This window comes from Echinops telfairi, unplaced genomic scaffold (genome assembly GCF_000313985.2).
Source record: "Echinops telfairi isolate 266 unplaced genomic scaffold, ASM31398v2 ScPeMD7_7469;HRSCAF=8507_1, whole genome shotgun sequence".
Taxonomy (NCBI): domain Eukaryota; kingdom Metazoa; phylum Chordata; class Mammalia; order Afrosoricida; family Tenrecidae; genus Echinops; species Echinops telfairi.
The window spans coordinates 70,365,657-70,376,119 of NW_022111373.1; the positions used below are offsets into that span (position 1 = coordinate 70,365,657).

The 10,463-nt window shown below is 43.4% G+C and overlaps 1 protein-coding gene across 1 annotated transcript in view; it reads left to right on the forward strand.

The window, feature by feature from the left end:
* Positions 1 to 1,650: 1,650 nt before the first annotated feature.
* The window catches only part of ANKRD34B (ankyrin repeat domain 34B), a 13,561-nt gene continuing 4,748 nt past the window's right edge, over positions 1,651 to 10,463 (forward strand). The window contains exon 1 of the mRNA XM_004703510.2: positions 1,651 to 1,731. The gene's annotated coding sequence lies outside the window, so the exon portion shown is untranslated. The remainder of the gene's footprint in view (positions 1,732 to 10,463) is intronic.

Sequence of the window (10,463 nt, forward strand, 5' to 3'; positions counted from 1 at the left end):
TTAAGCTCACAAAGGATGGAGAACCCATCCATGTAAGGGAGCTTGGTCTCCCATGTTCAGACCCTGGAGCTCTGGTGGTTTAGTGGTTTGGGATCCTCGTGGTCGGCAGTTTGAAATGACCAGCAGCTCCATGGGAGAAAGACTGGGCTTTCTACTCTCATAAGCAGTTTTACTGCCTCAGAAACCCACAGGGGGTCGCCATGAGTCAGCATGGACTCCATAGCAGTGGATGACTTAGTTAGTTACCAGACCAGAGGGATTCACTTGTTCGTGTATTTGGTGATGCATGTTTAGAAACTAAACATTTATTGAATTCATAAGTGGCAAGAGCATTACATAACTAGCTTTGGCAGTCCCTGCACTCAGGCTGTTTAGTAGGTATTATAACCGTTCCGAGACCACGAAACTGAAGCCGAGGCCAAAGAGAGTGACTTCCCAAAGGTGGGTAGCCTAGAAAGCCACAGAATCCAGGTCTCTGCAAAGACATGTGCCCCACAGCGCCCTCTAAGCCCTTGGTGACCCTTCTGTGGGGCAGCAGAAGGGACTGAGACTGGAAGGATGGGTCGGTGGCTGAATTTGGCGCTTCAAGTCCATTTGTTAATCTAAGGAGCCCTGGTGGCATTGTGGGCTCGGTATTGAGTTGCTAAACAGAAGATCAGTGGTTCGGACCCACCTGTCTCTCCTCAGGAGAAAAATGAGGCTGTCTGCTTCTGTAAAGCTTTGACGTCTTGGGAACCCAAGGGGGCAGTTCTACCCTGCCCTATAAGGTCATTATGAGTCAGAATCAACTCAATGGCAGTGAGTTTGGTCGAATTTCGTGCCCCTCTCCTCTCTACCCCCACCATAGCCATATTTTTAGGGGAGGGAGCATGGGACCTATTCGGAGAAGGGTCCCAAAGGAAGTCATTTTTCTCTCTGAATGAAAAAAAGGCTGGAGGGGGGTGTTATGGGGACCAAAGGCCACAGGAGAGGCCAAGGTACCTGGGCCCACTCAGCACTGCTGTTCTAGATGCCACACAAACCAGCCTTTCGCAGCAGAGCCCGACTACGTGGGAAGCTGGCCATCCAGGAAGCGGTAAAATAATAATAAAGAAAGAGAACACAGAAATAGCTGATTATGTCCTGACAAGCAGTTGAGTAAGACGGACTTTGGAGGACTTCTCCTGTCCCTCCTGTCTCAGCCTCCTGGTCTGCATAAAATGGAGGCTGGACCAGGTGAGGACTAAGGCCCTCCCAACCCCAGCGTTCTTTCCAAGATAGGCTCAGCCCTGCAAATGGACGAACCCAGGAGTGCTGTCTGCAGGATCCACTCCACACACCCTTAATCCGCTATAGCTGAACTGATTCTGACTCCTAGTGACCTCGTAGGACACAGTAGAACTACCTCAGGGTTTCCAAGGCTGAAAACATCTTTAAAGTGGCCCCGTTTTTCTCCCCCCAAGTAGCTTTTAGTTGGCAGCTGAGCACTGTAACCACTGTGCCACCAGGCTTCATCCTTACAAACTCATAATCAGTGAAATATGATACCTGGACAAACACTGTTGGGATTTCTTACCAAGGAATTAAAATGGGGAAGATGTGAGTAAGGGCATCATAAACAAATTATTGGTATTTATGTAACTTTGAATAGCTTTGATTTTCTCCAGTAGGAACTGACAGCTGGCTGACAGAAAATTCATCCAGGGAGAGACAGGCATAAGCGAAGTATGAAAATTTGAATAATGTTGTCAGGTAACTTTCTATTTCCATTTAGAGTGGGTGTTTGGCGGGGTGAATGCAGTTAGGGTTTGAATTGCTTCATTCATCGGCAGGTCTTTTTTTGTACTAGGGACTTAGAATTCCAAGGTCCTACATTTTTTACCTCTTTTTCCATTCACTCTCTGATTGACTAGCAACATTGTGGTCTTAGTTCTCCATGGATCTGAGACCTTATTTACATGCCAGGGGCTCAACCTGCTCTCTGACCTCATTTAAATTTTCACAACAGTTTCATTGCCTTAAACGATTCAATCTTATCAAGAAGAGTTGTGCAAGCATCACCACAATTAATTTCAGATCATTTTCTACTTTTTGTGCTCTTGGTTAGCTCCCTATTTATTCCCAACCTCCCCTGCCATGCCCCTAGACCAGTGGTTCTCAACCATTGGGTCGTGACCCCTTTAGGGGTCAAACGGTTCTTTCACAGGGGTCGCCCAATTCATAACAGTAGCAAAATTACAGTTATGAAGTAGCAACGAAACTAGTTTTATGGTTGGATCACCACAACATGAGGAATTGTATTAAAGGGTCGCGACATTAGGAAGGTTGAGAATCACTGTTCTAGACAATTGTTAATCCAGTTAGTTACTGTTTATGTAGATTTCCCTATCCTGGATTTCATATACAGAAAACCATTCAAAATAAGAACAAAAAACAAAGCAAAAGCAACAACAGGGGCAAAACAAAACGGAGAAAAACTTCAATGTAAAAGGAAGCAGAAACATTTAAAGACTGAAACAACTTTAAAATGAGTCAAAAGGGAGATAAAATGATAAAGTGCTACATTTTAATCTGTTTATATCTGCCATAATCTCTGTTTGAAGCAGAGTTCTTCACATTACTCGACTTTGGTTGGAGGGGATTCACCGAGGGGATTCACCGGCAGCTCAATCCATGTGGGGATCTTGCAAATGGCTTTTGGGCTTCCACGGTCATCCATAGCCTTTGCAAACTGGGTGTTCAGAATTGGATCTCTGTTACCTTTCCTTTCTGTGGTTTTGGATTTTATTATTTAGAAATCCTTGAATCACACAGGCTAGTGCTTTTCTTCCAGGTGGACTTGGTTGATGCCTCACTTAGATTTTTAGTGTTTTAACTTAAATACCATTGGCTAAATTGATACTTTCAATATGTCCTTATGTCCTATGAGGATGATCACATTATAAATCATCCTATAAGGATGATAATGTTATCTATTATAAAATGATAATAATCATGAACCAAAGACATATGTAAAGCCCATTGGACACATGAATGGATTTGGGGATCACACTTAATGGTAGCCCAAACCCAAGAACAATTTCATTTTTATGATATGGCCCTACTCAATACTCACCCTCATGAAGAGATCACTGAAGATATGGGTGCTATAGCAAACTGTGGTAGAGAAACCAGATGGTGCCGGGCTATCAGAAAGAATAGCATCTGGGGTCTTAAAAGCTTGTCTTAGGACGTCATTTAAATTTTACTCTCTAATAATCACCTAGTCCAGTGATTATTTGCAGTAGTTGAAGATATGTATCACTGATGGGGGTGGTTATACTGGCATCTAGTGGGTGCCACTATAACCGAGTCGATTCTGACTCATAGTGAGCCCATAGGACAGAGTAGAAGTCTCCTTAGGGTTTCTGAAGCTAAATCTTTACAAGAACAGATAGCCTCATCTTTCTCCCTGAGAGCAGTTGGTAGGTTTAAACTTCTGGCCTGAGATTCATAGCCCAGTTCTTATTACCATCTAGCAGGTAGGAGCTAGGAATGCTGCCAAACATCCTATAATGCATAGAACAGTTCCCACAACCAAGTATTACCCAGACTAGAATGCCAATAGGGCAGAGAGGTTGAGGAACCTGGATCTGTCCAGTGAACTACTTGCCATTACGACTTTCTCTCTGTCCTTTAATCCTACTGAACAATTGTTCTCAGAAACCTTAGTCACTGGAAAGTAATTTCACTTTCTGAGAATATGAGATGGGGCCATGTCTGACCTCCTCCAGTTACACAAGGGGGAAGGAGAACTCAACCCCCCATCTGCCCAAGGATGATTCCTGTGACGCAGAGGGCAGATATGTGTCCACCCTCCAACCTCCTTAACCCTGTTTCTGACTCCAGCCTTCTGTTCCATGACACTGTGCTTCTTAGCTGGGTATGGTAATCCCCTGTAGTGGCCACAATGCAGAACTCACAGACAGTACTCAGGTTTAAGGGAGTTTATTATGAAAGTTAACAGGTTACATCAAGCCAGGATCAGAAAACATTAAGAATAAAAGCCTGTTGTCCACATGCCTCTTCGGTCATGCCAGCAAGTGTCTCTTTGGTCCCCAGCCTCTCAGCCACATGGTCCCTTGGCCTTGCTCCAGCAAGGATTTCAAAGCTACCGTAGTGCTGGTAAGTGCTCCAAGGGCAGCCAGCTCTACAAGTCAGACTCTTGCCTGAAGGCACTTGGCTTTACTTGTTCCGGGGATTGGGAAGCCCACTGCTCTGTCTCATGATCTCAACAGGGCTTCCTTACTCTGTTTCATGGTTTGACCACTGCAGCCTCTGGTGTCTCTCTGCCTCCACCGATTCAGGCAGGGATCTCATCTGTGGTCTGCGGGTGTTTCTTCCTTGATAGTCATGGGATTCTCAGTTTTTGATTCTGAAATGGCTCACTCTTATACGCAGCAGCATGACAAAATTGACCAACCCCTGGGTTAGAGTTCTCTATACCTTATTTGCATGCTCCCACCCAAGACCTTGATGGGATTTGCAAAGACTATGGCTAGAAGAATCATATCTAGTAATTTCCCTTCACCTCACCTTCCCATACACTTCTCCCAGATACACTTCTCTTTACAACGTACCACAAGTATCATCTTTCAGCCTCATCTAGATCCTTAATTACATCTGCAAATCCTTTAGTCAGTATGCTAGTATTCACAGGTTCTTGTCTGTGGAACAGCTGGTGGGTTTGAATTACCAACCTTTCACCAGCTGAGCACACTAATCACCACAACACCAGGTCTTCTCAATCATTCCTCTCCTCTTGAATTTGTCATTCATAGCATAGCAAACCATCTGAATGTCCAATTAAAAATGGCCAAGGCTAGTCCATATCAGCTCACTAACGCCTAGGACATCAATCTTTATGCATTCCACTTTCCTTTTGACAGCTTCCAATTTACATAGGTCCATACTTTAGATGTTCCATGCTCTGATTGTTAATGGATGTTTGCAGTCATCTCTTCCTATTTTGAATTGTGTCTGAACAGCAAATGAGGGTCCCGGAAGCTTTACTCCATCCACATCAAGGTCAATTCTGTTTTGAAGAGACAGCTCTTCCTCAGTTATCTTTTGAGTGTTTTCCAACATGCAGGGCTCATCTTCTGGCCCGACATCTGACAGTGTTCTCTTATTCATAAGGTTTTCAGTGGCTAATCCCTCAGAAGTGATCAGTCTTATTTTTTCTTCGTAGTCTATCCATCTGGAAGCTCTGCTGAAACCTATTGACCTTGGGTGACCCTACTGGTATTTGAAATACGGCGTATAACCCAGCATCACAACAACATGCAAGCCACTACAGACAGTATGACCAACTGCAGACAAGTGGTGATACTCCAGGTCTTCTCACTCTAATGCCATTGAGTCAATTTTGACTCCTAATGGCCCTCTAGGGCAGGGTATAACTTCCCCTATGGGTTTCTGAGACTAAACTCCTTATGGAAGTAGGAAATTCCATCTTCCTCCCCCCACCCCCACCCCCAGGTCCTATAGGGGACTATCATTCTGTCTTCCACACCTGGTGAAGACCTCCTCCCATTCATTGAGCTCAGCACACAGAGGCCCTTTAAATCAGTCTTAAAACCTAGGAAATTTTCTTTTCGTTATTTTGTTGGTAATTTCTCACTTTGACACTCTTTAAATACTACATTTTCCTTCTCTCTTTCACCTCTGCCTTTCTGCCCCACTCTGACTGCTCCCAACCTTTCTCCGGGATGACTGATTTCTGTTACTAGATTGTCATTTCTCGGGTCTCTTCTCATGCCCCAATACTGCCCTTTTCATAGCACCCTCTTCTTGCTTCGTAGAGTCTTCATTATCTTAATTAAGGAAACCCATTTGAAATAGTTTGACATTTTCTTTTTTTGTTTGCACTATTCTCTCTGCATTTCTTATGCTGTTTGCTTGGCTTAGAGTCTGTCTGCACTGGGGTGATGGTTGACTCTGTGAAGGACTGAAGGGTGATGGGAAATTCTGGGCAGAATTTGTCACACGGTGGGAATGACTAAATGACTCACAGAGACTTGGATGGCTGCTGAAGGATCCCCCTTGTTAATGTCTACGGGCCTTTTCTTTGGGACAACTTTCTCTAGAAAGACATCTTCTGATTTACTGCCTGAGTTGAGTGTAGGAGACATACACTGAGCTTCCAGTCTCCAGGTTATAGGACAGGGTCCTGGGAAGGCAACCATTCAGCATTTAGTCTCACTCTACACCCCCACACACACACCCCCACACCCCACCCCCGTTAGCATCTCACCTCCAAGATTTGAGCCTTTCCTGGTTCATTTGTTCAGAGAATGAGTCTTTGTTTTCTTGCCTAGGAAAGTGTCCTGCTTCTTAGGAATAGAGTAAAGCCCTTGGGCGTCCAGTATGTTATCCACATCCATCCTCCTGTTTTTAGCCCGGTGCCTCATTGCCGGTTTCTGTTGTGCTTGGGGCCACCAGGACCTACCCGTACAGACTGATTCTGAAGTCAGCTGGCTCCCTTCTAAAGCCCACATCTGCCAGCACTCCATGGTGCAGCCTCCTCTGCTTTGCTGTACCCATCCATTTTCAGAACTTGTTTGAAATTGCTCATCTGATTATATCTCTCTTCCCATTTTCTCTTGTCTTGAGAATGTTTATCTTTTTGTTGTTAATAACAAAACTGTGGTTGTAGTGGAGTCCTGGGAGTGGAGTGAGGCATTAAAGCAGTCTGATAGATACACCGTGAAGAATTGGAAGTGATGTTTAAGGACATTCTAATTTTACAGTAATAATTTTTAAAAACCATAAATGCTTATCCAGCTGTTTAATAATTAATATAATAATGTTGAAATTATAGTATTTGGAAATTATGAGGAAAATGCACCTCCAGGATATGTTCTTTCCTCTTTAAATTCCACTTATATTTACAAAATACTTTTCAAAGTTCCTAAGACAACAACAGTTCAAGATTTTTCATTAAACAACATTTCAGTATCTTAGAACAGGCTGTGGACTACAGATATAAAAATAAAAGAAGGTTAAGGTTCTGAGATAAAACCATGACAGAAGAGAGGTAAGGGTAGGAAGGTATGACAGAAAAGTGGGTTTCCATGGAAGAAGCACACTGGCCTGTGCGATCATGAGGTGTCGAAGGGATCAGGTGTAAGGCACCATCAGAACAAAAATCTTACCATAGTGAATGATGGGGGGAGTGCGGAGTGGAGACCCAAAGCCCATCAGTAGGCACCTGGAGATCCCCTTGCAGAGGGGTCTCAGGGAGGAGATGAGCCAGTCAGGGTGCAATGTAGCAACGACAAAAAATATCGTTTCCTCCCCACTCCCACTACCATGACTCGAATTCGACCTTGCAAGTCTGGCTAGACCAGAGGATGTACACTGGTACAGATAGGAACTAAAAATACAGGGAATCCAGGGCGGATGAGCCCTACAGGACCAGTGGTGTGAGTGGTGAAACAGGGAGGGTAGAGGGAGAGTGGGTAGGAAAGAGGGAACCGATTGCAAGGAACTATATGTGACCTCCTCCCTGGGGGACGGACAACAGAAAAGTGGGTAAAGGGAGACGTCGGACAGGGCAAGATATGACAAAATAACAATTTATAAACTATCAAGGGCTTAAGAGGGAATGGGGAGTGGGGAGGGAGGGGAAAAATGAGGACCTAATGCCGGGGGTTTAAGTGGAGAGGAAATGTTTTGAGAATGATGAGGGCAATGAATGTACAAATGCACGTTACGCAAATGATGTATGTATGGATTTTGATAAGAGTTGTATGAGCCCCTAATAAAATGATTAAAAGGAAAAAAAGAAAAAGAAAGGTGGGTTTCTAAACATTGTCTCATTTCATTATCCCCTGCCTGGGGGATAGGTGTGATGTGATCATCGTTCTACAGATAAGGAAACCAAGGCCGAGAGAGACCAAGAGACTTGAGAGGACACATAACCAGTCAGCCTGTCTGCCCCTGAACTTTGCAGTGTTCCGTGTAGAAAATGTAACTGGATTTGGAACTTGACTAGAAGCTAGATAGAGCAGAAGATTTGATTGAATGTGTGTTAGTCTGGGTGGACTAGAGAAACAAATCCATAGACACTCATGTGTTTAAGAAAGAGCTTTATATACAAGAGCAGTTGAATATTGAGAAAACATTCCAGCCCAGATCAAGTCCATAAGTCCGATATTAGCCCCTATGTCCGATACCAATCTATAAAGTCTTCTTCAGACTCACGAAACACATGCAGATCACAGGCCAGTGGTTGGAAAGTCTTGTGGATCCAGTGGCGGTGTAAGCATCTTAGCGCTGGTGTGAGTCTCCATGTGGCTCCTCCAGCTCCAGGGCTCTAGCCTAGCTCCTTTTGTCTTGTCAGCAGGAAGATGAAGCAGAATGTGTGTCTCGCCTCCAGGGAGCTATTTATCTCCATAACACCTCCAAATGAGGTCATCAAGCAGCAACCTGATTGATAGGCTAAATAAACTTCACCCCTTCAATCTGAATAGTTTCAAGTTGGCACCAAATTACCATATATACTCGTGCGTAAGCTGAGTTTTTCAGCACATTTTTAATGCAGTTTTTGTGGTAAAATTAGGTGCCTCGGCTGATATTCGGGTCAGTTTATACTCCAGTATATATGGTATGTAGCTACCACAGGATGTGATTGTAATATCAGCGCTAGGGAATTCACGAAAAGGTTGTACAGAAAAAGACAGGAAGAAAAACTGTTCCAGAAGTAAGTCAATTCTAACCAAGAGAATGGTTTTCAGCAAAGATAGGTCTTAACTCTATGAACAGTAAGTAAACCAGACTTAAGTATCAACGTTTTTGATGTGAAAATGGATGAGGTAAAATCAAAGACCAGTTGAAAGAAGAGGAAGATCAGAAATTTAGGCATGAAGATAAAGGGTTAGTTCAATAAAGTCCGGATTATGCACTGAGACACTGAAGAACCAAGCATGTATTCTGTGGAGAAGAAAATGTTGGACAATACTATTTTCTCTAAAAATATTGATGTTGTTTCATAATTGTTCTACTAATTGTGAACAGCTTGAAAGATGAGCAATCCAAGAGGCTTTGGGATTCCTTAGTGAACAAAAATGTTCTAGTGCTGATCTTGGTAACAACCCTTGGGTACTCCCTGAGGAGGTTTGCCTCCAGCCACATGGCAGACAGATGAGGCAGCTGACTGTTGTCACTGCCCAGCTTCTGTGCAGCCCACAGGGCCAACTATGGCAAGTTCTCATAATTTAACAGGTGAGTTATCAAATTGGACCACTGAACCTTTTAGGCATCCTGGAGAGAAGTACATTGCTGGCTCTCCATCTTCCAGAACCTCCTGGTACCAACCTTGGTGAGAACAACAACTGTGGTGTAGCCTTAAGGAGGAGGAAGTCTTAAGTGAGGTGAAAAGTTGGAAAGTCTTTCCAAAATTATTCTTTTAAGACTCCCTCCTTGCCTTTCAGATTGACCCAATTAGCGTTGATGAGACTACAATATGGAAAACTAGCAATGTGGTTCTCAATTGCTATGTGAGGCCAAAGGTTTTTGGTTTGTTTGGGTGTTTAAGATGGATACTGTTTCCCTTCTAGAACTGTGGTTAATAAGAGGTTTCTATATTGCTCTAAAAGCGCTATATATTTAAGTGCATTTATATAGGAAAAATAATAAAAGGAGATTTCTTTAGTTTTTTTTATCACCTTTCCACATGATTGTCTTTCAAGGGCTTTGCATTCAGAATGATTTCCGAATGAGAACCCAGATGAACAACCAGTCCTAACATTTTTCTGCATAACCTCCCCTCTAAACTCTTGGGTTGCAGGTATGCCTGGTTCTAGATTAGCTTTTCCAAAGCATTGTGCCTGAAATCCAGACATTTCCTTTTATTGTATTTATGTATGGATATAGTGAGGTGTTGCTCTTTGAAAGATATAAAGTGAAACTAACAACTATTCCTTTGAATACTAGCTGAAAGTCTACAGAAATATGAAAGGACTTCAAAAAGTTTGAGGAAAAATTGGGTTAAAAGAAAACAGACTTTTCCCATGGAATTTTCGAAGTCCTTCATACTCTTAGTAATGTAAAAAATCCTAACACTATTCTTTAGGAGACCGGGTAGTGCAGTGGTTACAGCACTTGGTTGCCGAGTGCAAGGTCAGGGATTGCGCTGTGGGAGAAAGATGTGGCAATTTACTTCCACAAAGACCACAGCCTTGGAACTCTCCAGGGCAGCTCTTGCCTGTCCTATGGGGCTGCTGTTAGTGTTTGCTCTATTTGAACTCATTGTTGCCCAACCACTGGGTCAATGCATTTCATTGAAGGCCTTCCTGCTTTTCATTGATTGGCTTCTTTACCAAGCATGATGTCCTTCTCCAGGACTGGTACCTGCTGCTAACATGTCCTGAGTAAGTGAAACAGTCTCACTCTCCTCACTTCTGGCTGCAGTTATTTCAAGACAGCTTTCTTCCTCCTTC